This window comes from Psammomys obesus, unplaced genomic scaffold (genome assembly GCF_907164565.1).
Source record: "Psammomys obesus unplaced genomic scaffold, mPsaObe1.curated_primary_1811, whole genome shotgun sequence".
NCBI classification, from domain to species: Eukaryota; Metazoa; Chordata; class Mammalia; order Rodentia; family Muridae; genus Psammomys; species Psammomys obesus.
In genome coordinates this window covers 28,733,407-28,760,053 of record NW_026585895.1, presented here as the reverse complement: position 1 = coordinate 28,760,053, position 26,647 = coordinate 28,733,407, and the positions used below count along the sequence as shown (strand labels likewise).

At 37.3% G+C, this 26,647-nt stretch overlaps 1 protein-coding gene and 1 pseudogene across 2 annotated transcripts in view; one reads left to right on the top strand and one right to left on the bottom strand.

The window, feature by feature from the left end:
* The window catches only part of Galnt13 (polypeptide N-acetylgalactosaminyltransferase 13), a 614,394-nt gene that overhangs the window by 50,476 nt on the left and 537,271 nt on the right, over nt 1–26,647 (top strand). The gene's annotated exons all lie outside the window — the stretch shown is intronic.
* Nucleotides 6,663–11,659, bottom strand: LOC129671091 (60S acidic ribosomal protein P0-like; annotated as a pseudogene).

Below are 26,647 nucleotides of genomic sequence, written 5' to 3'. Positions count from 1 at the left end.
TATTGGTTTTCTTTTTACACATTCAGTACTATATACATATATGTGTATATGTATATGTATATGTATATATACACATTACCTTTAGTCTTTCCCCCAATATCTTAAGGTCTTATTTTTATTCCTGTTTTTAAATAAAAATACTGGGAACCTCAGAGATTTCATGATTTGCTCATTATTTCTTCAAAGTGATGAATCTAGGTTTCAAAGGATATGTTTTATAAGACATTTGCTTCCACCGATAGTGTCTGTTTAACAGACTTCGTATTAAGAGTTTATCTTATTCTGATTGCTGCTTGAGATTTTAGTTTTTGTAGTCATTATCTTCAGGGTATTGAAAATGTTTTTGCTGTTGTTAGTTTGTTCCTATTGTTGGTGTTTTTATGTCGTTGGCCTCTAAAACTTATTTTGAGTGCTTCATTACCAAATTAGACAGTTTTGTAAGAATGAAAATATAAATTTATGAAAGTTAAAATTTTATTTGATAACATAAAATTAGATTTTTAAAGTTCTCAAGTCTTCATTTTTTAAAACAAACAAACAAACAAACAAACAAACAAACCCCACAACACTCATGTGGGGATATGGGTCAGAGCTAGGGCACTTCCCTGACCTAAGTAAGGTAAAACACAAAATAAATACTACAAAAATATTTCCCACAATCCAATGCTGTTATTTATGACAGAGTTCGCACAGACCACAGCAGCAAAGTTCTAGCTTTTACCTAGTCAGCTGTCTGCTGGTTGATGTAAGGGTGATACAGGAACAGCTTTGGAGTACAGTTTAAAAAAAAAGTAGTGATACAATAGTGTGAGTGCTGGCATTTATGCATTTCTCCTAACACTACTCTCCAAATAATGAGATATCATGAGTAGGCACTTTAAAATGCAGTGAATAAATTCAGAAAAATTGGCTTTAAATCCTGGCTTTCTCACATAATCGCCACTGAACAATGAACAAATTCCACAATTCCATTTTAGAATGGGTATAAGAGTGATAACTGTCTCATTTGTGTTGAACTGATGTGTGGTGTAAGTACGTCGATGTTGAGTAAGGGCTAATAACTATTCATTTGGAAATCAGTTACCTGGAATCTTCAATTCATATATGTTAGTTAATTCAGCATCCTAATCAATAATCATGTAATATAAAGTATATAGTATGGGTATTCACTGAACACTGTTCATTGAAATGATAAAAAATAAATTGCATGTCAATATTTTTTCACAAACAGCAAAATGTTCACTTTTTGGTAGAGCAAAATACTTGATCACTGTCAGTGTGTATAGTATGTGTGTGTGTGTGTTTGTGTATGTGTATTCGTGTAAAAATCCATGGTAACTACTGACCTAGGCTGAAGAATTAGTTTGTGAGCACTTTTGGAGAGGAGAGGTGACAATTTGGATGTGCAAATGGGATTGAAATTCTTATTTTGAGCAAGATGTGGAGAATTTATAAAAAAAAAAAAAAAGAAAGAAAAAGAAATAGTTAAGATTTCAGATTGCCAAAACTTTTAGGGAACAGTCATCCAGTTCTCAGTAATAAATTCACAGGAGTAGCAGGGTTATGGGCATGAGAACATTCTTTAAGACTCTGTTGTGTACACTTCACATTTCAACAACACCGTTAACCTGGATACTAGTGTCACAATTCTGATGTTATACCTGTTTTCGCATTAAGGAAATGTACAATAGAAAGTTTGGAGATTTCTTTTATGGGAGTGCAGGTCAAGGCTCCCATACTTTTAATTCTTCTTTATGCTATTAGATTAACAGTTAAATGCTAAGATACTATGGTTCATCTGTGGTCAGTGTCTTTGAATAGAAACACTGCTCTCAAACCTCACAATATATGAGGCTGTTAGTGATGAGTCTTTTGTGATTTAATTTCAAATAATAGAAATATCCCATGGCAGTTTAGTGTCCAAGTGGGTTACCTAGTAATGGGAAGAGGGACTGCCTCTGACATAATCTGATTGGCCTGCTCTTTGATCACCTTCCCCTGAGGGGGGAGCAGCCTTACCAGGCCACAGAAGATGACAATGCAGCCACTCCTGATGTGATCTGATAGACTGAGATCAGAAGAAAGGAGAGGAGGACCTCCCCTATCAGTGGACTTGGGGAGGGGCATGCGTGAAGAAGGGGGAAGGAAGGGTGGAACCAGGAGGGAAGGAGGGAGGGGCATATGGGGGGATACAAAGTGAATAAAGTGTTATTAATAAAATAAAATAAGATAATAGAAATAAGGATTGTCAAATAGTAAATGCTGATAGGGCTTTTTAACAACTGATCCCCTTGAAAAATATGCTGTTTTGTTTAAGAAATCTTTGAATGTAAGGAGCTTCTTTTCTGAGGACAGAGGTCATATCTCTTGTTTCCATTATACTCTTAGAAGTTGAAATGACTGACCACGCCTGTTGCCTTCAGTCCTCTTTCCTCTTCATGTCATGCAGAGAAGTTTAGAATGGGGTTTTGAGGGTTTTTTTCCGTTGACTCATCTTTCTCTTTTTTCATCGCCTTCAGCTGTGAGGTATTCTCAGAGCCATCTTATGACTAAGTGACCATACTGAAGCTTTCTCTTTGGAAGATCAAATTTAACTATTATTGGTTCCAATTATTTTATACTTCAGTTTTTGTAACAAAATCAGCAATGCATTATTGGGGAAATTTTAAAATGTATTAGTATTTAAAAGACTATTCTGGAAATAGAAAAGCCTACTTTCCTTTTATTTTTAATGTTTATTTGCCTCAAGCAACAAACATTTAAAAAATAATAATCATTATTATTATTATATTATTATATGAATATACATGCCTGGTGCCTGTGAGAGTCAGAAGAGGGCAGCAAATTTCCTAGAACTGGAGTTACAGATCATTATGAGCTGCCATTTGGGAACTAAGAATTGTACCAGAGTCCTTTGGAGGACAGCTCATGCTCTTAACAGACGAACCATTTCAGTAGGGGTTGATCTGAGACTGAAAGACTAATAGAATCTTCTAGTTTTTAGTTTCCTTCTTTGTTCTCTGGAAAATAAATCTAAGGATTTTTCTTAGTGTTTATATTTATTTAATTCAATTAATATGTATGGGACGTCCCTAAATGAGACAGTAACAATAGTGAAAATAGGAGGGAGAAAGAAGAATCACTTTCAAGGAAATTTGATTAGAGTGTAGAAACAGCATACATTCAGTTTTAAATAAAACAGTTATATCCTGACAATAATATGAACCAAGTAAATTTAAAAATCCATTTCAAATAATTGAGAAATTGTAAAGTTATAAATATGAAAGAAAATCATGATGAGTGGTTCTGAGGAAGCAGATCTGACGCTAAAGTTTTGGTCTAAGATTTTGTCTTTTGCATTTGGGCTAGACCTGGATTGAGGTAGAAATGGTATCAGGATAGTCAAAGAAATGGCCTAGGAAAGGTCAAAAGTGAAGAGACCATCACCATGACAAGCTAGCTAGTGTACAGAGTGAGTTTGTCCAGTGAAGCAAACAGGTAGTTTTGGGTCCACAATTGAAGCCACTCTTAGAAACTACTGACAACCATTCAATACATCAAAACAAACGTGATAAGCAATTAAAAGGAGAGGAGGGAGAGTATTTTCTGAGCTCTAATCCAGTGAACAAAAATTTTCTCTTCTTTTGAAATTCTGACACTCTTTTCAGAGTGGATTGTGACTGTGAGGTTGGTAGACAAAAGAACCAATTATCAGGTACTGAAAAATCTCAATAATTAAAAAATGATGGAGGCAGCACCCAAGGTCATAGCAATGGGAATAGAGAGGGATGATGTGGTCGCTGAGATTTGGAAGGGAATAGGTTTATAGGGGAGTTGAGATTTACTAAGTACCAGGCTTATGTTAAATGCTGCCGACTTCCCTTGGTATCCTGCACAAAGGATATTGAGACAATCATTAGTTAAACAATTTGTCTAGGTTACCAAGTGTAAAAATAGCACAATACTGGAGCCCCTTGAGTTAAGCTCCTGGACCTGTGGTTGGCTTCTCTGCTGCTAGTGTTCTAGATATAATTGATGTTTCCAGGCTGGCTAGAGTGGAAAACAAGTTTCCAATAGTCTGATGCCTATTTTCCAGACTTTGTGCCTTCTTTAAACAGGTCCTTGGGTAGGGAGAAAAAGCTTCTGACCTTTAGGGAGAAAGATTCCTTCTGGTGAGAGATGAGTCTCTTGTATACATTAACTTGTATGCTAGCAGCAGGAACAGTGTAATTTATGATATTACTCAATTATAAATTAGAATAGTAAATATGTCAACTTAGTGTGATTTATCATCCTTTCTTAGCAGAGCTTAAAATGAAACAAGACTAGAGTGTTACATTAAAGATTTAATACCTCGGGTTCATGAAAGACAAATATTTCAGATTAGTTTACTTTTCATGCTGACCAATAATTTTGAGAAGGAGAACTGGAGGCCCAGCTTAGGGAGTATCTCGTTTTTTCGTTTTTTGTTTTTTGTTTTTTTTTTTCTGTGCTGGAATTGGAGCGCATCACACTGCTGAGGAAAAGGGCCCAGGTTCTGTGCTGACTTTAATGCAAACAGCTTCTAGAGGGTGTGGCTTAGGGATTTATTCAGCTCTGTGTTAGTATTCTTCACCTCTAAAAGGCTGCTTAATAAGAAGCTGTCTTCTAAATACAGTAGATTTGTAATTCGTGTTATGGTTACTGAATTTTATCTCATGAATTAATGATTTTAGTTTATCAATTTAATCACAGAATTGTCCTTTAAGTTTTTGTTGTGAAATTGTGGGAATCAAATGGACTATATATAGTTTTTAAAGACCCAGTTAGTCTTCACAAAGATCAAGAAGAAGCCTTTTTGTAGCCTAGGTACTTTTCCTGCCTCCCAAAGAGTGCCTGTTCCTACTCTTTGCAGGGCAGATGTAATGATCCTGGCTTTAACATTAACTTATTCCTTGCTTTTTAATATAGTTTTTCTATTCAAGCTCATGTTACTCTCTACACATTTTTTAATAAAGTATGACATAAAATACCTCTGACAAATAGTCAAACATGTCACATACATTCTTCTATGTGAGCATTTCTCTCCTGAAGGTGTATCTGTAACTTCCATTAATGGTTTACAAGATTCTCTAATGTCAATTGCCTATGTCATATTCTATCACACAAAAATACTACAGACTCTTCATTCATTGCAGTGTTGATGAGATCTGAGTTATTTCTAGATTTGGGCACTTATGAATCATGTCATTAGCACTCCTTTTAAATCTTTGCTGATCATGCTCGTGTATTTCTGTTGGGTGTATACTTAGCAATAGAATTGCTGGGGTCTACAGCATGCAAACCTTCAATTTGGTTAGTTACTACCAGATTGTTTTCCCAAAGTTGTTAACTAATTATACAACCGTCATCAGCGTCTGCAAACTCCATTGTTTACTCTTACTAAAGCTTAGTCTAATCAATCTTTTAAATTTTAGTTATTCTGGTGAGAGTTTACATCATATTTCCCCATTGAGTAATGCAGTTCTAACCTTTGCTTTAAATGTACGTGACTATCACTGTATATTGTTCAAACTTATTGTCTACTTTTCTTTGTGTTTAGCTTTCTGATTGTTAACATTTGGGAGTGGTCTGTGCATGAAGAGCAGTGCTTCAGTAAATACGGTGGAATATCTTTTCTCTGATTTTCTTATCCTTTGTGATAATCCATTTCCTTTCTTTACCCTTCCTTCCTTCCCCCTCTGTTCTTTCCTTCCGAAGTGTTCTTTTTCCTTGTTAGTGTTCTTCTCCTTTCCTCTTTCCTCCCCTTTCCTTCCCTCCCCTTCCTTCTCCTCTTTTCCTCTTCTCCTTTCATGCTTCCCCTTTCTTCTCCCTGTTCTCTTTCTTTCTCTCATCTTGTCTCTTTTCTTCTCTTTCCTTCCTTTCACTTCCCTCTCCTTCCCTTCTCTCCCCTCCCCTCCAATTCCCTCCCCTTCCATTCCTCCCCTCTCTCTCTTTTTTCATTTTTTTTTTCTTTTATGGACTAGAGCATAAGGCCTCAAGCATGTTAATAGAGCACCCTGCTAAGAGTCATATCTTAAGCCTTGGCTTTTTGCCATTGCTAAAGAGAAGTTTTTATAAAAATATACAAAGTTAAAATTTTAATATCTCTTTATACTATACAGTCACTTTGTGAATGACTCGAGGTCAAGGTCAAGTTAGAGTTTTCTTCAAAAAGAGATGTGATGTCTACATTTATAATTTCAGGATGCAGAGGCAGGAAGGTCTCTGTGAGTTTGAAGCTTGCTTAGTGTACAAAGTGAATTCTATGTCAGCTACAGTTACTTAGAAGGGCTCTTTCCAAAACTAGGAAGTAAGCGAACAAACACCCACCCCTAGCCTCAACCTCAAAGAATATCTATTGTTTTTTGTTTGTTTTGTTTAAAGAATTTTATTTTTAAAGTTTTCGTGAGAGAGTGTAGATCCTGGTTTACCTGGTGCTCTCTGTTTAGACCAAGCTAGCCTTGAACTCACGAGTCTCTTTCCTCTAATACCTGAATTTCAGACTACTACACCTGGCGAAGTTCTTATAGGTCATATTAATTTTTTTCCCGTACCTTTTTCTTTTCCTTTTAAAGAGAAGTAAACCTTTATTTCCATGTTTCTCAAGTTAAGCTGGCTGAACTGGTTGTTTTGAGAGGTGATTAGTCGAAGAGACCCAATCCCATATGCTCATCTGAGTCCTCCGACTCTTCCTTGGCTGAGGCCACAGCAGCCGCAGGAGCAGGAGTGGTGGCTGCAGCCATAGAGGCAACAGCCACAAAGGCAGGTGGATCAGCCAAGAAGGCCTTGACCTCAGCAAGCGGGAAGGTGCAGTCAGTTTTCACAGACAAAGCCAGGACCCGCTCAACCCTTGAATGATAGAGTGTGGCACTGAGGTCACAATCAGGTAAACCAGTTTGCAGACAAATGCTGGCAACATTTCGGACAGCCTGTAGGAAGCGAGAGCTCAGAGTCTGCTGTGTGATGCCAAACACTGCCGGGTAATGAATGCTGCCATTGTCAAACACCTGCTGGATGATCAGCCCGACGAGGAGAAGGAGGAAATGTTCAGCATGTTCAGCAGCGTGGCTTCACTGGGTCCTACTTTGTCTCCAGTTTTTATCAGCTGCACATCACTCAGAATTTCAGTGGTACCCCTGGAGATTTCAGTGGTGATGCCTAAAGCCCAGGAACTAGGTTTTTTTCAGGCCCCAGACAGGTGTTCCGAACACAGTGACCTCACATGGAACGACGGTACCAGCTGGAACCTTATTGGCCAGCAACATGTCCCTAATCTCCGTGAGGTCCTCCTTGGTCCACATTTCCTGCGATGTGAGGCAGCAGTTTCTCCAGAGCTGGGTCGTTTGCCAGGTGCCCCTCATTGGCCTTGCACTTGATGGTGTACTTGCTCATCAGCACCCTGGCCTTCCCTCACAGGGACATGCCGATGTGCTGCGTCAGCGTGAAGCCCACGTTGTCTGCCCCTACAATGAAGCATTTTGGATAATCATCCAACAGTTGTGTGATCTGAAGGAAGTAGGTTGCCCTGTCTTCCTCGGGCGTCAGGGCAGTGCATCAGAGATTGCCACGCAGGGTTTAAAGTTCTCAGTGTAATGAGGATGCCTAGTGAGAAAGTGCCTACAGTTTTTCAGATCCATATTTATCGTAAATTTCTATATATGTCAAGTTCTCTTGAGGACCCATTATTCTACTTAATTATTCCCATATTTATAATTCTATTTATACCTATGATTGCTTTAAAAAAATTCTGCACATTTATTGAAAAAAAAAACCTACTACTGTGTATTTATTTGGAGGCTGTAAGTGTTCATGCTTACTTCTAAGAGAAGGTCACGTGATACAGCCACGGGGAAAGAAACCAGGCTTGGACTGGAGAGGCCACAGCAAGGCTGAGGCTGTGACTATTTTACTGAGAGCAAGCAGATTTTTTATCTCGTTATCAGAAACAGAATATTATGACAATTGCCAGAATCAATACAAGTCATAGTTGCCAGGATACAATGAAGTTTGCAAGCTATACAGAGTACACCAGACTGATCTAAGACCATTTTCCTGTAAAGCTTCCATGTTCCTTTGACTTCCAAAAGAGCATATGGAGAAACACAAAGAGGCCTGAACACTTCAGTTCCTGAGGTACTGCATCAGTTTCTCAGGTACTGGAAGGCACCGGGTGTCCCTGGGTCTGTGGAGTCTAACCTAAAAAAAAAAAAAAAAAAAAATCAATGACACATGCCTTTCACGCCACAGCAGCTAGGTCAAGCTAACTCCACGGTTCCTTGCAGGAGGTCTCTTAACATGAATATGAATTTCAGAATTTCCTTGCCAATCTTGACCAAAAGAAATTGGGATGTTATGTTGGGTCTCATTTAATATCTCACTAGTATATGTTTAAAAACTGACACAATGCAGCATTGGCTTTTAATCTATAGTTTTTGTTTGTTTGTTTGTTAACTTGATACAAATTACAGTCATTTGGAAAAAGGATCCTTAACTTAAGAATTTCCTATGTCAGGTTTTCCTCTGGGCTTCTCTTAGGGCATTTTCTTTCTTTCTTTCTTTCTTTCTTTCTTTCTTTCTTTCTTTCTTTCTTTCTTTCTTTCTTTCTTTATGTATTTTTTAATTTTACTTTTTTAATATTAGTTAAAGTTTGTTAACTTTATTTCCCTGCTGTATTCCCCTCCTTCATTCCCTCCCAATCCCACCCTCCCTCCCTCATCTCCTCCCTGCCCCTTTCCAAGTCCACTGATAGGGGAGGACCTCCTCCGCTTTCATCTCACCGTTTATCAGGTATCTTCAGGACTGGCTGCAAAGTCTTCCTCTGTGGCCTAGCAGGGCTGCTCCTCCCTTGGGATGGAAAGGTCAAAGAGCCAGCCATTGAATTCATGTCAGAAACAGTCCCTATTCGCCTTATTAGGGTACCCACTTGGATACTGAGCTACCATGGCCTACATCCGAGCAGGGGTTCTAGGTTATATCCATACATGGTCCTTGGTTGGAGAAACAGTCTCATAAAAGACCCCTGTGCCCAGATACATTTGGTCCTTGTTGAGCTCCTATCCTCTCCAGGTCATATTAACTCCCCTTTCTTTCTTATGATTCCCTGCTCTCTGCCGAAGGTTTGGTCATGAGTCTTAATATCTGCTTTGATACACTGCTAGGTAGAGTCTTTCAGGGGCCCTCTGTGGTAGGCTCCTATCCTGTTTCTTGTTTTCTCCTACTTCCAATGTCCCTCCCTTTTGTCTTTCTAAGTGAGGATTAATCATCTTACCCTGGGTCCTCTTTCTTGTTTATCTTCTTTAGGTGTATAGATTTCAGTATGTTTATCCTACCTTATAGGTCTATATAAGTGAGTACATACCATGTGTGTCTTTCTGCTTTTAAGATATCTCGCTCAGGGTAATCATTTCTAAGTCCTACCATTTGCCTGCAAATGTCATGATTTCCTTTTTTTAATTGCTGAGTAGTATTCCATTGTGTAAAAGTACCACAATTTCTGTATCCATTCCTCAAACAAACAAATGAAAAAAACCAAACAAAAAAAAAAAAAAAACAAAACAAAACTGAGGTACATCTGGGTTGTTTCCAGGTTCTGGCTATTACGAATAAAGCTGCTACAAACATGGTTGAGCAAATGTCTTTATTGTGTACTTGAGCCTCTTTTGGGTATATGCCTAGGAGTGGTATAGCTGGATTTTGAGGAATCACTATTTCTAATTGTCTGAGAAAGCATCAGATTAAAGTGGTTATACAAATTTACATTCCCACCAGCAATGGAGGAAGTTTTCCCTTTCTCCACAACTTCTCCAGCATGTGTTGTCAGTTGAGTTTTTGATTTTAGCCATTTTGATGGGTGTCAGGTGAAATCTCAGGGTCGTTTTGATTTGCATCTCTCTGATGGCTAAGGATGCTGAACATTTCTTTAAGTATTTCTCTGCCATGGAGATGTCTCCAGATGATCTGTTGCATTATCACCACTGCAGGAAGTATGGAGGCATGTAGGCAGACATGGTATGGAGAAGAAGCTGAGAGTTCTCAATCTAGATCTGTAAGCAGCAGTAAGAGAGAGACATGGGGCCTGGCTTGAGCTTTTGAAACCCTAAAGCCTACCCTCAGTGACACACTTCCTCCAACAAAGCCACTCCCACCTCAACAAGACCACACCACCAAATCCCTCTCAGAAAGTGCTACAACCCTGACGACCAAGCATTCAAATATATGAGCCAATGAAGACCATTCTTATTCAAACCACCACACGCTATATAATTTCTTTTGTGATATGATACTGAGTTCCGACATAAGCTTAATAAATTACCAGCTATGTGCTATCAATCTAAGTTTTTATTTGGTATTTGATATTTGCTGTGAAAGGCCATCTTCATAATTATCTTGAAATGTTTTTGTGTGAGTCTTTCCCATACAGAATGGTTAATAAATACTATGTTTGTTTTATTCATTTTATGTTAGGAAAAATTCAATGGATAAAAAGACAACCTTTTAATTTTGGGTAGAATTTTGTACTTTAAACGAGATTGAAAAATCTTAATTTCTGTTCATAGGTGTATCATTTTTTATAATGTATTTTGTGTATATGAATATTTCATCTATATTTATGTCTGTGTATCATGTGTCCTGATATTGAAGAGAGTCGAAAGATGTCCTGGAGCTGGAAATACAGATGGTTGTGAGCCATCATGTGTATGGGAGGACTTGAACCTGCACCTTCTATAAGAGCAGGGAATCCCTGCCAATCCCCGAGCCATTTCTCCAGTCCAGGGTTATAATTTTTTATACTTGGTAAAATTGTACAATTAGTTATTTTTATTGTAATACCTTATGTAACATTGGAATAAAATTATGTCACAACTAACAATTGAAAGGGGAATAAAATTTTCCATTAGTCATAAGAGTTCCAGGAGTCAGTTGCCTCATTTGGCAAATCAGTCATATGGGAAGTTGACCTCTACCATTTGACCATTTAAAAACACCTTAATATTGTAATTTTATTTCTAGAGTGATTATTTTGGCTGAAAATCCTTAAAATAAACAAGTAAATGAGACCAAAGTTTGATTTTATAGGAATTTTTCTTTGTTAAGCTGTCTTATCAGTTCAAAATTTAACAATAGTTTTAACTGAATGACTTGATTTTATGTATCAGAAAATCATCTTATAACTTTTATTGTGAAATTTGCTAGCTTTGACAGAACATTTAGTTTTTCGGTAAGTTATTTAAAAATCCTAACCATCAGGTCACACATTTATAAAATGGCCAACATATTAATGTCCTAACATAGACAAAGTGAGATAACAGTGTTTGAAAAGAACTGCCAGGTCAGTGTTGAATTCTTTAGAAACTTCAATGAAAACTGACAGGAAAAGCCCTCACATTACGCTCTGGGATGAGGATTCCTCAACAAATTTTGAAAGTTGTAACGACAATGAGATATCATTTATAGCTAATCTTTTGCTCGTTTGTTCGTTTTTCGTTTGGCTTTCTTGATGCCATAGGCAGCTGTGTAGGTAGGAGTCTGGTGAATGCCTCAGTGGCCAGCCTGACCTGGATTTCTGTGTCTGCTTTCGTATGTGGAATGTTTCACTGAGCCAGCTTCCAGATGTAATCTTTGCTTGAATCTGTAGCATTCTGCTTGGGATCCAGTGAGGCTGAAACAAATGGTGTGCCATTTGCTGTGTGTGGTTATTACTGCTGCTGTCTGCTTTCTTGAATTTGCCCATTTGAGGGAATAGTTAGGGCTCCTTTTCTATAAATAGCAAGTTATTAGCCTGGTTGCCACATGGCAAGATAGTCTATGTTATTAAACTGATTAAATGCAACAGAAATTCCTGGTCTTTCCGGAATGCTGTGTTCTACGATAAGAGTATACGGATTATCTTTTTTCTGAAACTAACATATGAGTGTGTAGTCTTTGTTTTAGTGTGAGCATGCATGTTTATTCATAATGCCATCACCTTTAACACTGTTAAATTGAGGTATATCATATGTACATTAAATGATGTAAGCTTACTGATGAATTTTTACACCCTTCTACTACTGTTGTTTAGATTAAGATGCAGAACACAATTAGCCAGGAAGTCCACTTTACATTTTTTTTTCCTGTCAAAACCCTTTGGTTTTTAATGGTTTTGAAAATTTGATGTAACAGTAATGAACTTTTCAAAATGTAGGAACATCTTGAAGGGAAAAATAGTATTTTAAAAATTTCCAAAAGCGTTAACAATTTTGACAAAAAAAACCAAAACCTGTTAACAATAATATAATGATCAAACACAGTGAGACACAACAATAACATTACAAGTAATAAACTTAATTATACACCTGCTGAAACAAAGCAAAATTGCAATACAAAATTCTCATGAAAATCTATCCAGATATCCTAACTGCAAGCCAGAAAATAGAGTTACCAAACATGCTGCAGAGTATTCTGCTTTCCTGTTGCCAGGCAACCCACTTCATACACCTAGTTGAGCAGCCAGAGGGTCAAGCTTGGGACTATCTCTGCAACAGAAGGGTCCAATTGGAAACGAAGTGGAAATAAAAAGATAAAGATAAGAAAGGCAAAGGTGCTGTTTCAATAGTTGTTCATGTTAATCAAGACCCCCCAATTTTATTCTGGTAATGTGCATCTAGCTCAGAGCAAACACACCTGGTTTTTTTTTTTTTTTTTTTTTTTACTGCCTTTGCCATGTTCTTACTTCATGTTTTTATATGTATGCATGCAGTGATTTTTAGCAGAGAAGTCGTTACAAATAATTGTAGTAATTAGACTGAATTCACTAAGAATTCGATGGCATTTTAGTCATATGATGTAAGGTTTGATTTGTTTGTTGTGGTGCAAGGGACCCAATTTAGTGTTTCACTTAGGCTAAGCAAGTCATCAGCAACTTGCTGGGCATCTCTACCTAGTCGTCACATCCTCAGCTTGATTTAGCCATCTTTTAAATGACCTGCTATCTGAAATGATCATTAGCTCAAAGATTGTAAATACAAAGTAAAATATAAAGTAATGAGGTTGGAATAAATGAAGGGACAGGGAAGGATCTGTTCGTTTGTTCTCCATGATGGACCTTGAAGATGAGACGTGCCTAACAGAGGGTGTAAGTTTAAGAAGAGAATATCTGCTCTGAGAAGAAACCTTCACAGGACAATCTCTTTCCGCATCATTTGATATCAAATATTTCTACTTTTTTTTTTTTTGTCTTTTATCCTTACTGTGACTCTTTGTGATACATGATACACAGAAAGAATAGCACCTGTGATGTTGGAAGATGTGAGTTTTCTGCTAGTGCAGACTTCAAAGGTCCTTTCACCTTTTCCCTCTAGTGACTCTTCTACCTTTATCAACCACTGTCTTCATATGTACTGGGGATCTTACTTCTGTACATATTTGGGGACCCCTGATTTAGATGAAAGTTTTCCTTCGCATATTCAATATTCTTCCTTCCTTCTGATTTTGCTTGTGACATTAAATGTACCAAAATACTTCTTCCTAAAAATAACATGCAAGTAAGCATACATTCTTCCCGCTTTCCAGGTCTTCTTTTGCCCATGTTGTGATGCTTGTCTCCATTAATAGCCTAATGCTTAAAAACTGTACATATATCACCCTTCTTGTCTTTTCTTGTGTCCTTGTCTGAAGCTGCTCTAAGGTCAGAAAATTTAGTCTTACCACTTTACATAGAAAATAATTTGTTTTTTTAATAAATTAAAAAAAAACAGTTTATTTACTTTACATCCCAAGGATGCCACCCACCCTTTCCTTTTCCCTTTTCCCCTCTCCCTTTCTCCCAGAAAATAGGAGCCCCCTCACACACCCCCCATATCAACCTTCCCCAGTACATCAGGACTGTACTGAGCACATATTTATTATCCCTGAGGCCAGGCAAGGCAGTCCTGTCAGGGGGAAGTGATTCAAAAGCAAGCAGTAGAGTCCATATTAGAGACAGCCCCCACCACCTCCTCTCACCATTTGAAGACCAAGCGGTCCATCGGCTGCATGTGTGCAGGGAGCCTAGGTCCAGATCATGCATGCCCCTTAGCTGATGTCTCAGTTCCTGAAAGCCCCCATTGGACTGGGTTAGTTGTCTCTGTTGATCTTCTTGTGAGGTTCCTGTTCCCTCCAGGTCTTTCCATTTTCCCCCCAACACTTCACAGGACCCCCAGAGATCTGCCTCATGCTTGGCTACAAGTCTCAGCATCTGTGCCACTTAGTACAATTTTACACCTTTGATCAATCCTCTTATTTAGAAACGTTCTGTCTTGAACTTAACAGCACTGCATATATATTACTCCTTCCCCTGATAGTCCTTGCCTAGTTTCATTCCTGAGCCTACATTTCTCATAAATTTATACTTTATAAGATTCCAAGCGGCACTCACTTTTTCTCTTGCACATTCTCCCTAAACAATTTACTGTCTTTCCACTGCTTTAGTTAACACTGATTTACCACTCCCTCTGTTTACTTCCCCTGGAATTTAGTCTGTATGTGCACCTGCCTCTGGGAACCCCCACTGAGACACTCCACAGACATTTCAATGTCAACGAGGCTACCAGTAAATGTTTCTATGTCCCTACTTCACTAATGTAAGCTCAACGCAACACTAGAATATAAAAGGAATAAAATAAAAAAAAATAAAAAAAAAAGAAGTAGTATTCTTTACAAATGGTGTTTAGCCTAGAGTTTAATCAGGGGCAGTCCTTTGATTTCTGCCTAGAACTGCTTTGTCATAAATGCCAGGGAACTTGAGACAAAGTCCTTTTAATACTTCTCATGATTTTATGTGTATGTTTCTGTTTTTGAGAAGACAAATAATGCTTTCCTATTACTTAGTTACAGATTGATCTTTAATACTATTCAACTATCATTTAGCCTTTCTGGGGTCTTGGTGATTCCATATGATTATGTATGTCACCATTCTAAGTTGTTACTGATTTTTTTAAATCTCATTTTGTGTGTGTCTGAAGGAAGAACTTGCTGTATATCTTATGGTCTCTTGTAAAAGAAACATTTTCAATATAGTGGCATGTGTCTGTTGGATCCGCATATTAGGATTTGTATTTCTATATAGAGTAAGAAGGGGGTGTAGGAGAGATGAAAAATAATAAGAACTATTGACACATAATGAAATAGCTAATCATTATATCCCTAAGCACCAAATTTTAAATTGAAATGGGAAATTCAAGTTAAGTGATTTTTATAATTAAAACAGAGAGCATAGAGAGAAAATGTGATGCACTAAATAGAGATATAGGATTATTATAGAAATATAACTTCAATATACTAAAAGAGTGTAGTTTTTAAAATATAAAAAGAATAGTCTAATCAGGAACTAAAATGCCATACAGAAAAAGCTCACAAACTGGTTAATATGCTTCATTGATTTAGATTGCTGCCTTTGTACATACCCTCCAGAAATATGAAGCACAAAGCAAAATAAAGAACTGATTGCTGTTCTGATGGGGTGCAGCTGAATGGATGTGGGAAACCATAGAGTTTTATACTGATTATAGTATTTTTTTTTTTTAAAAAAGTGGATTCATACCAGCATTTTCTTTCTCAGTTTGAACATTTTCATTTCACAGAATTTAATAGATCAGAGATCTTGGAATCAAGCACACCTACTGATTTGTTCTGATGTCAATCAGTACTTAGAATGGATATATCTTGCTTATCAAAATCAAAGAGAAATATTATAACTGTTCAGCCACATAAACAGTGCTTTTTTTCCCCATGAGCTAATCAGATGTTATTGATCTTGAAGCTTTTTACCTTTGCTGCTTAAGCTTAAAAAAAAGAATAATACCTTTGTAGATGCTTTATGATCTATTTGTATAATTTTGGTCTTGATTCAGAAATGAAATGCAATAAGAAAATCTGTCTATTGACTAATTGTTTCACTGCCACAATATCAAGCATGAATGGAAGCCTACAATTCAGGTAAACTAAGGCAGAGTGACAAGAACTCTCTTTCCCAGGATCTTCAGCAACCCTATATCTTACAGAGGGATAATATCCAGACTATATGAAGAACTCAAAGTTAAAAGCAACAAATCAAGTAATCCAATTAAAAAAAATGGCGTACAGAGCTAAACAGAAAATTCTCAATAGTGGAATATTGGATAACAGAGAAACACATAAAGATATGCTCAACGTCCTTAGTCATCAGAGAAATGCAAATCAAAACTACCCTGAGATTTCACCTTACACACATCAGAATGGCTAAGATCAAAAACTCAAGTGACATCACATGCTGGAGAGGATGTGGAGAAAGGCGAACCCTCCTCCACTGTTGGTGGGAATGGAAACTTGTATAACCACTCTGGAAATCAATCTGACGTTTTCTCAGACAACTAAGAATAGCGCTTCCTCAAGATCCAGCCATACCACTCCTAGGCATATATCCAAAAGAGGCTCAAGTATACAACAAGGATATTTGCTCAACCATGTTCATAGCAGCTTTATTTGTAACAGCCAGAAGCTGCAAACAACCCAGATGCCTCTCATTTGAGGAATGGATACAGAAATTGTGGTGCATTTACACAATGAAATATTACTCCACAATTAAAAATAAAGAACTCATGAAATTTGCAGGCAAATGGTGGGATCTAGAGAAGATCATCCTGAGTGAGGTACCCCAGGAGCAGAAAGATACACATGGTATATACTCACTTATAAATGGATATTAGACATATAATATAGGATAATCATGCTGAAATCTGTACACCTAAGGAAGCTAAGCAAGAAGGAGGACCCTGGGTTAGATGCTCAATCTTCATTCAGAAAGGCAAATGAGATGGATATCTGAAGAGGGAGAAAACAGGCAACAGGACAGGACCCTATCTCAGAAGGCCTCTGAAAGATTTCACCCACGGGATCAAAACATATGCTGAGAGTCATAGCCAAACTATGAGCAGAGTGCAGGGAATCTTACGAAAGAAGGGGGAGATAGAAAGACCTGGAAGGAACAGGAGCTCCACAAAGAAAGCAAGAGAACTAAAAGATACGGGCACAGGGCTCTTTTTTGAGACTGATACTTAGCAAACAAGGACCATGTATGGAAATAACTTAGAAACCCTGTACAGAAGTAGCCCAAGGCAGTTCAGTATGCAAGAGGGTTCCCCAATAATAGGACCAGGGACAATCTCTGACATGAACTCATGGGCTAGCTCTTGAATCACCTCTACTTGAGGGGTGAAGAGCCTTGCCAGGCCACAGAGGAAGACAAAGAAACAAATCCTGATGAGACCTGATAGACTATGGTTAGATGGAAGAGGATGAAGACCCCCCCCCCATCATTGGACTGGGAGAGAGGCATAGGAAAAGAAGGAGGGAGGATGGGTTGGGAGAGGATGGGGGATGGGGCTACAGCTGGGATACAAAGTGAATAAACTGTAATTAATAAAAAAAAGTAAAAAAAAGTTGGGGTACAGAGCTAAACAGAGAATTCTCAATAGAGGAATATCAAATGGCAGAGAAACACTTAAATAAATGTTTAACATATATTGTCATCAGGCAAATGCAAACCAAATGACCCTGAAATTTCACCTTCACCCATAAGAATGGCTGACATCAAAAATTCAAGTTACAATACATGCTGGAGAGGATGTTGAGAAAGGCAAACCCTTTTCCATTGTTGGTGGTAATGTAAACTTGTACAACCACTTTGGAAATCAGTCTGGTGCTTTCTCAGAAAATTAGGAATAGTGCTACCCCAAGAGCCAGCTATACCACTCCTAGGCATATATCCAAAATATGCTCAAGTGTACAAGGACACTTGTGCAAACATGTTTGTAGCAGCTTTGTTTGTAATAGCCAGGGGCTGGAAACAACCCAGATGTCCCTCAGTAGAAGAATGGACATAGAAATTGTGGTACATTGACACAATGGAATACTACTCAGCAATTAAAAACACTGAAATTTGCAGGCAAATGGTAGGAACTAAAAAAGATGATTGTGGGTAAGATATCCCAGAAACAGAAAGATAGTATGTACTCACTTACAAGTGGATATTACATACAAAATAGGATAAACATACTAAAATCTGTACACCTAAAGAAACCAAGCAAGAAGGAGGATCCTGAGTAAGATGATTAATCCTCATTCAGAAAGGCAAAAGGAATGGACATTGGAAGAGGGAGAAAAAAAGGAACAGGAGAGGAGCCTATCACAGAGGGCCTCTGAAAGACTCTACCCAGCAGAGTATCAAAGCAGATGCTGAGAGTCAGCCAAACTTTGGGCAGAGTGCAGGGAATCTTATGAAAGTATGGGAAGATGAAAGACCTGGAAGGAATAGGAGTTCCACAATGAGAGCAACAGAACCAAAAACAAAACCAAAAAAACACACACACAAATAACCAAAACAAACAAACAAAAACTGGGCACAGGGATCTTTTCTGAGACTGATACTCCAAGCAAGGACCATGTATGGAGATAACCTAGAACCCCTGCACAGATGTAGCCCAGGGCAGCCTTCCTCCAGTTGTTTTCTCTAGTAAGGGGAACAGGAGTTGTCTCAGACATGAACTCAGTGGCTGGCTCTTTGATCACCTCCCACTGAGGGGAAGCTCTTTACCAGGCTACAGAGGAAGACAATGAAGCCAGTCCTGAGACCTGATAGTCTAGAGTCAGATGTAAGGGAAGGAGTACTTCCCCTTTCATTGACCTGGGGAAGGGCGTGGGAAGATAAGAAGGAGGGAAAGGAGGGCAAGGAGAGGATGAGGGAAGGGGCTATAGCAGCGATACAAAGTGAATAAATTGTAATAAATAAAATAAATAAAAAAGAAATTTAAAAAAATTAAAAATTTTCTTTCCCCTCTTAATTTACTGCTCCCAGTCTGCAGAGATCATTTATAGGTAATTCTGAAGAAAACTTGTCAGAAGTGGGTTCCTTTGTAAATGTTGTGATATAGTGATGGTAGAACTGTGGAGATATGTCCCTTCTTACATTGAAATAGTTGTAAGGTCAATTGAAGTAACATTCAAGAATAGAATTTTATGAGAGGACTACAGATTATATAAATTATTTACTTCATATTTAAACTTTTCTTTGGATAACATCAAATACCTTGATTGCTTTTAACACGGAGACCTCCTTGCTTGTGCTAATTTTATTTTTTAATCTGATAATTCCTATTTTTTCTCAGTCATAATTATTATTTATTTACAGTATTCTATTAATAGTATGCCACACTTTTCTCTTGTATCAACTCACTGTAGTTTTCAGGTGCCTCCATTATCATGTAACTTTAGCCTCAAACATGTAATGGTAACAATAATGTGGTCCCAGCAGACATGTCTTCCATATATCATTGTTTCCTTATGTGAGTGTACAATTAAGTTTTTGAGTCATGTTATCTCTTTCTGAAACATTACTTGGAGTTGAGCATCATTTAGACTTCTAACAGTGTGAGGAATTAGAAGCAAATATCATCCCTAATTTTCTATGATCACTGACTTAGATATGTTTTTTTTATAGATGTAATAAACATTAGGACTAAAAGCAATATGAGAGGGAAAGGGCTTATTTCATATCATAGCTTATAATAAAGCATCTAGGGAAGGCAGGGCAGAAACTCAGGCATGGTAGGAACTGTTGACATGCTTACTCTTCCTGGCTTGCTCAGACTATTTGTTTTTTTTATAGCACCCAAGACTACCAACCTAAGGCTGACATCACTACTATTCAGATAGACATCCCCTCCCCATATTAAACATCAATCATGAATATGTACCATCTGTTTGCCCACAGGCTAATTGAATAGGATATTTTCTCAGTTGAGGCTACCTCTTCCACAAATGACTCCAGCTTGTGTTAACAAAAAAAAAAAAAAAAAAAAATAGCTAGTACTATCACTTTGACTATTGATATTGATGGGTTTGAGAGAGCCATTGATATCAACAAAGGTCATATTTACAATAACAATAACAATGCTACAGATTCTCTATGAAAATGTAAGCTTGAAAATCTAACCATTTTCTTCAAAGAAATGTAAAATTGTAATAATATTATATTTCAGAGTCATATGTATTTCGCAATAATGGCAGCAAATTCAAAGAGATGGTGTAAAGTTGGCATTATTTAGTGGAAGAAAAAGTCTCACTTTTCTTCTTGTGAGTCCCTGGCCTGTTTGTCTCCACTATTGTTGATGTCATGCTAGTTCTGTTTGTCCGTATACTCACATATGCACAAATACAAATACCAGATAACGTAAAAGTTTAATCACATCCTCCTCCCTATTCTCCTTCTATGCCCCTTCCTTAGTCCACTGATAGGAAAGGACCTCCCCCCTTCCCTCTGATCCTAGCCTATCAGGTCTCATCAGGACTGGCTGCATTGTCTTCCTCTGTGGCCTGGCAAGGCTGCACCCCTTATGATACTAAAATTTTCCTTATATTTCCCATAGCTATGTAACATGTTATAATAACTATATGTGCATATATTATTTACTTTTAATAGAGAATGTAGTTATAATATCTTGACATTAAAGCCTTTTATCTATGGTGAAATTTTAAAAAGAGATTCTAACTGATAAACTGCTAATTCAAAATGAATTTTTTAGACAAAAGTTTTAAGACTAATATGTTTGAAAATTTCTATAAATATATTTCTAAATACATTACATAAGTACATTAAGAAACTTTAAAAATGAACTGATTATCAAGATACATAGATATATAGATATTAAAAAATATGTGAAAGAATCTTTTGGGTTGATAGGCATTTCTTAATATTTTTTGCATATGGACTTCATTTATTTATAATAAACTACACACAGTAAGAACAACTACAAAACACTCAGGCAAAAAAGTTACATTCAAAGTAACTAATTTGTATTTGGCAATCTTTAAGAAAATACTGTCTATCCTAGGTAGGTGAGTCTAAATTTTGAACTTAAATCATTCTCTGTCATATCTTGCCTTTATCTATCAACTTAGAAAACAAGTTTCTAGACCTTAAAACATTTTCTTTAATTCTAAACAATTTAAGCCTAACTGAAACTATAACTGTCTAGTCTTCAATCTCATCAGAGACTTGAGAAGGGATAAAATTATTACTTAACTAGACATGAGAAATACAGTATTTAAGGTGACTTAAATCTCTGATCCCAGACTGTTGCTCCTGTTTCACTCCTAATAAGTCATCTCTCATTAAAAAAAATGTCAGAAACTGTTAAAAATCTTACTTTTAATAAATTCCATTTCTCTCCAAAAATGTTTTTAATTAGTTTACATTGACACCTTTAAAGTAGCTAAGACACTTCAAATAACCCATTACTAAACCAGAATTTTGTGTAAAATAAAGTTTAATTTCAATTTATGGTTCTTAGCACACTTTTCAATTAAGGGATGACACTGTTAGAAAAGTATTGCTCTGCTTATAGACTGTCTGCTTATGTATGGACACATAATGATAGTCCCAGTTTCACTGTTAAATCTTGTAAACACAGAGTAAGTGTTATCTTTCCTCGTGCATTTTAGCAAATTTCTTTATCTTATAGTGTTTCTGTGTTTGCTAAAATTAGTTTATGTACTGTTTTAAACTGCAGTGCTGTAGCTTGATCAGCAATATCTAGTTTTATTGATAGTGAATTACAGTTACTTTGCTGATAAGAACACACATTTTGACTTTTTGGGGGGATATAGCACTTCTATTGTGTGGTTAATTAATTTTGGAGACTAAATATTCAATATTCTAATTATTTAGTTCTTAATTTTATTTACTTCTTCCTTCTAATTGTCTGTTTTTCAGTGCTTAATGTATGACTAATAGCTCCACCAGAAAAATTTCAAGAAAAAAATATCCAGTAAAACAAATTAACAAGGAAGTCTGTATAATATTTAATGAGGGTTTTTGGAGTTGAAGCAATTAAATATTTAATCCATTAGTCCTTCTACCACTCAGTTCTGCTTAGCTCTGTTTAACAATTACTTAAATACATAAGCAAGAAAATCAATTTTTGGTTACATTTGTGTAGCTTAGTGTACCCCAGAGTAATCTGTGGCAAGGTCACTTCCTGTGCCCTTTCATTTGTGGTGCTGGTGGTCCTGTGTACCTGAAAGTTCTGGCTTACTTTAACTTGTTTTTCCTCGAATCTCTCATTAATTGCAAATCAGAAGAGTTGAAGTGACTCAGATAATTTTCTTGGCAAATTAGATTACACTTCACTATTTTCTATAATTGAATGCACTTGTTTTGAAGAGAACACCTTCAGGTAAGGAATATGCCTGTTGCCCTCCACATTTCAAAGAAAGCACTTGTAATACATTCCTTATCTTTTTTTTTTTTTTCTTTTTGTCAGGAAAAAATTTAGAGGCCTTAGGGTCAGCTAGACCTTAAGGCTGACCTTAAGACTGTGTAATGAGTTGACAACTGAATAAAAGCATTTATCTTCTTTTAATGTTCTAGTTTTATCTTAATTCTCTAGGTTTTATATACAGTTGGATATTTGAGAATTGTTTTTCCATCTTGGTGACTACCAATAAGTGAACTAGAACCACTGATGCCAAGTTCTAAGATAAATGTTTATAGATACTGAATACATTAATGATTTTTGAGTAAATTTCAAGTTGATGAATTGTTTTAAGTAATGTAATATTATTTTCTTTGTGATGGACCTATACTGCTCTTTAGAAGCACCCTTGATGTAGACTTAGTTGCATAATCATTGGATAATAATCTGTTACTAGTAGAATCATCTCATGTGTTTTGGCTTTTGATAGGTATACCGCTTTCATAGAGTAGATACACAGTATGTGCTCTTTATGGAAAAGTCAATGTACAACTTACTGACTTGACAAAAAACATTACATTTGTAAAGTTGTCTTTGTGTGAATATTTTCTGTAAGACTACCATTATTTTACTACTTTGAACCCATTTATTCCTTGTTACATTCTTTCCACATTAATTATTATGCAGTGGAACTCTCCCTTAACAAGTTAAAAGTTACATATCTTCTAAGTATTTCACCTTTATTTCTTTTCCAATTCCTATTCCAGTGTTCTCGCTTACCTGCACCTTAACTGGATATTAATCCAAAATACAAGAAGTATGTTCTTTTACATGATTTTTATCTTTAGTGACTCGCATAGTGTTAACACTTATGTAAACACTTGTTTCTCTGTATAAGATGCATGAAAATAATACTTTAAGTAATAGTTAAATAGGTAATGCAGGTACAGCAAAAATTCTTAAAACTAATTGAAAATTTATCTCAAGTTTAATAGTAAGAGATTACTGATTGTTTTACTCAGTGTCCTATTGCTGTAAAGAGACACCATGACTACAGCAACTCTTAGAAAACACTTTTCCAGATCCCACCACTTACCTGCAAATTTCATGATTTCCTTGTTTTTTATTGCTGAGTAATATTCCATTGTGTAGATATACCACAATTTGTGCATCCATTCCTCCACTGAGGGGTTTCTGGGCTGTTTCCAGCTTCTGGCTATTACAAATAAAGATCATCCTGAGTGAGCTATCCCAGAAGCAGAAAGATGCACATGGTATATACTCACTCATATAAACATATAATATAGGATAAACCTACTAAAATCTGTACACCTAAAGAAACTAACCAAGACGGAGGACTCATGCTAAAATGCTCAATTCCTATCCAGAAAGGCAAAGAGGATGGACATCAGAAGAAGGAGAAAAGAGAGAACAAGTCAGGAGCCTGACACAGAGGACCTCTGAAAAGCTCTGCCCTGCAGAATATCAATGTAGATGCTGAGACTTATGGGCAACCTTTAGGCAGAGTGCAGGTAATCTTAGGAAAGAAGTGGGAAATAGTAAAATCTGGAGAGGACAGGAACTCCACAAGGAGAGCAACAGAAACAAATAATCTGAGCACAGGGGTCTTTCCTGAGACTCATATTCCAACCAAGGACCATTTATGGAGATAACCTAAGACCCCTGCACAGAAGTAGCCCATGGCAGTTCAGTATCCAAGTGGGTTCCATTGTAATAGGAACAGTGACTGTCTCTGACATGAACTGATTGGCCTGCTCTTTAATTACCTCCCCCTGAGGGGGAAGCAGCATTACCAGGCCACAGAAGAAGACACTGCAGCCACTCCTGATGAGTCCTAACGGTCTAGGATCAGAAGGAAGGAAAAGAAGACCTCCCCTATCAGTGGACTTGGGGAGGGGCATGCATGCAGAGGGTGGAGGAAGGGAGGATTGGGATGGGAGGAAGGAGGGAACCACAGGGGGGGATACAAAGTGAATAAAGTGTAATTAATAAAGAAAATAAATAAAAGAAACAAGAAGCTCCTTTTTAAATATTTGCTCATTTGTTTTGTTTTTTTCACTTATTTTATTTTTATCTGTGTACATGTATGTATACCTGAGTACATGTACAAGTGTACCATGTGCATGCCAGAGCCGCCGGAGATCAAATGAGGGGTTTGAGTCCCTGAACTAGAGTTACAAGCAGTTGTGAATAGCCCCATAGGGGCTGGGAACTGAACCTGGGCCCTCAGCATGGGCAATACCCTCTCTTCACCACTGAGCCATCTCTCCAGCCCCTCTCTTTTGTGCCTTACCCATATCACCAGTAGAACTTAACTACTTTGATCCTGAATTTTTCATGCTTGTTGTCATCTATTATTTGACCATATTATTCGTTTGTCTGATTTCTGAGACTGAATCTGATTATTCTTATAATAAATGTTTATAGGAAAAAAATAAAAGAAAACACTTAATTGGGTTTTGCTTAGAGTTTCTGAGGCTTAGTCTATTATCGTAAAGACAGGTAGTACGGCACATTTAGGCAGACATGGTACTGGAGAAGTAGCTGAGAGTTGTACATATGGATCTGAAGGTAGCAGGAAATGGGTGACTTAAGGCCTACCTTGGGCCTTTGAAATCTCAAAGCCTGCCCCCCAGTGACTCATTTCCTCAGCAAGGCCACAAATCCCTCAGTAAGGCCACATGTCCTAATCCATCTCAAGTTGTGCCAGTCCTTGATGACTAAGCATTCAAATATATGAGCCTATGGGGACCATTCTTATTTAAACTATTCTTATTTAATCTATGGCACCCTTAGGTTTATAACCATATCCCCATAATGTAAAATGCATTTAGTCCAACTTGAAGAAAAATTATAAAACGTACAGTTCAAAGTAAAAAGGAGCACCAATAAATGTAACGCATCTAAGACTCGAGCTCAAGGCGATGAAAAGTTTAAAGAAAAGCCCAAAGTAAAATGCAATAAATGGAGTGGCAACGTCAGGAGAAGATCCTACTTCTGGTACCAACATATATTAGAGCTGCTATTGCAGTGATGAAACACCATGACCAAAGCACCTTGGAGAAGAAGGGCTTATTTGGACTCAAACGAGGCAGGGACCTGGAGGCAGGAGCTGATGGTAGAGGCTACGGAGGAGTGCAGTTTGCTGATCTTTTCAGCCTTCTTTCTTATAGAACCAACTAGCTCAGGGATGACACCATGCTTAACAGGTTGTTCCTACTTCCCAGCAACCACTAATTAAGAAATTACCCCATAGGCTTGCTACAACCCAGTCTTATGACGTCTTTACCTTAATTGAATTTTCTTTTCTCAGGAACCTTTTCTCAATTTAGCTTGGGTCTAGGTGACATAAAACTAGCACAATTGACCTCCGTGTCAGCTTGACACAAAAACACATCATCATTAAGCCCCAAGATCTTACATTAAAAGCACAAATAACTTTTAAAGTTTCACAGTCTTTACAAATTCAAACATAGTAAATGTCCAGTTCCTTTAAAATATTCAGCCTCTTTAAAAATTCAAAATCGCTCCTTCCCTTCCTCTCTTCCTCACTCCCTTCTTCCTTCTCTCTTTTTTCCTCACCACTGTAAAAACAAGGACAAAATCTCTTTTAAAAGTTCCAAATCTCTGAGCTGTGACCTCTTCTAAAAATCAAAATTAAGTTAAATAGTTTCTTAAGTCAAGAGAGAAGATCCAGTTAGTATCAGATCAAAGCAAAATTGAACTCCTAACAATGTTAATAACTCAATATCCAATGTCTGGAATTCACTAACAATTTTCTCGGCTTCTCTAAAAGAGGAGCTCGGGCCACTTCTGCACTTTGTCTTCTGCGGCATACATGGCTTGTTTGCTAGGCTCTAATTGGCTCCACTTTACCGCTGCTACCATTCTTGGAGATAATTCCACGGTAATGGTATCTTCAAGACGCTGGTTCTTCTCCTGCGACTGTGCTGGACTTTATTCAGCAGCCTTTTCTGTGCTCTCTTCAGGGACTCTAACCCTACAACATAGTGCTGAGTAAGCTTCTCTATCAACCCATTCAGGCCTTCAAAACCAGCACCATTGTAGCGACTCTCAAATTTCAGAGTTCAGCTTCCAGCACAAGATACAACCTTGGCCATGCCCAGAACACAGCTTCTGTTTGCTGATTCTCAGGAAACACTTTCCAAAAGGTTTCATGTCAATGATGTTGGTTTCTCTCTGTCTCTCTCTCTCTTTTATGAAGCATTACGATTTTATTTTTTAATAATTATTTTATGTCAATCACAGTTTATTTACTTCTTTATCCCAGCCATAGCCTTCTCCCTCATTCCTTCCCAATCCCACCCTCTCTCCCTCATCTTTTCCCTGCTCCTTTCCAA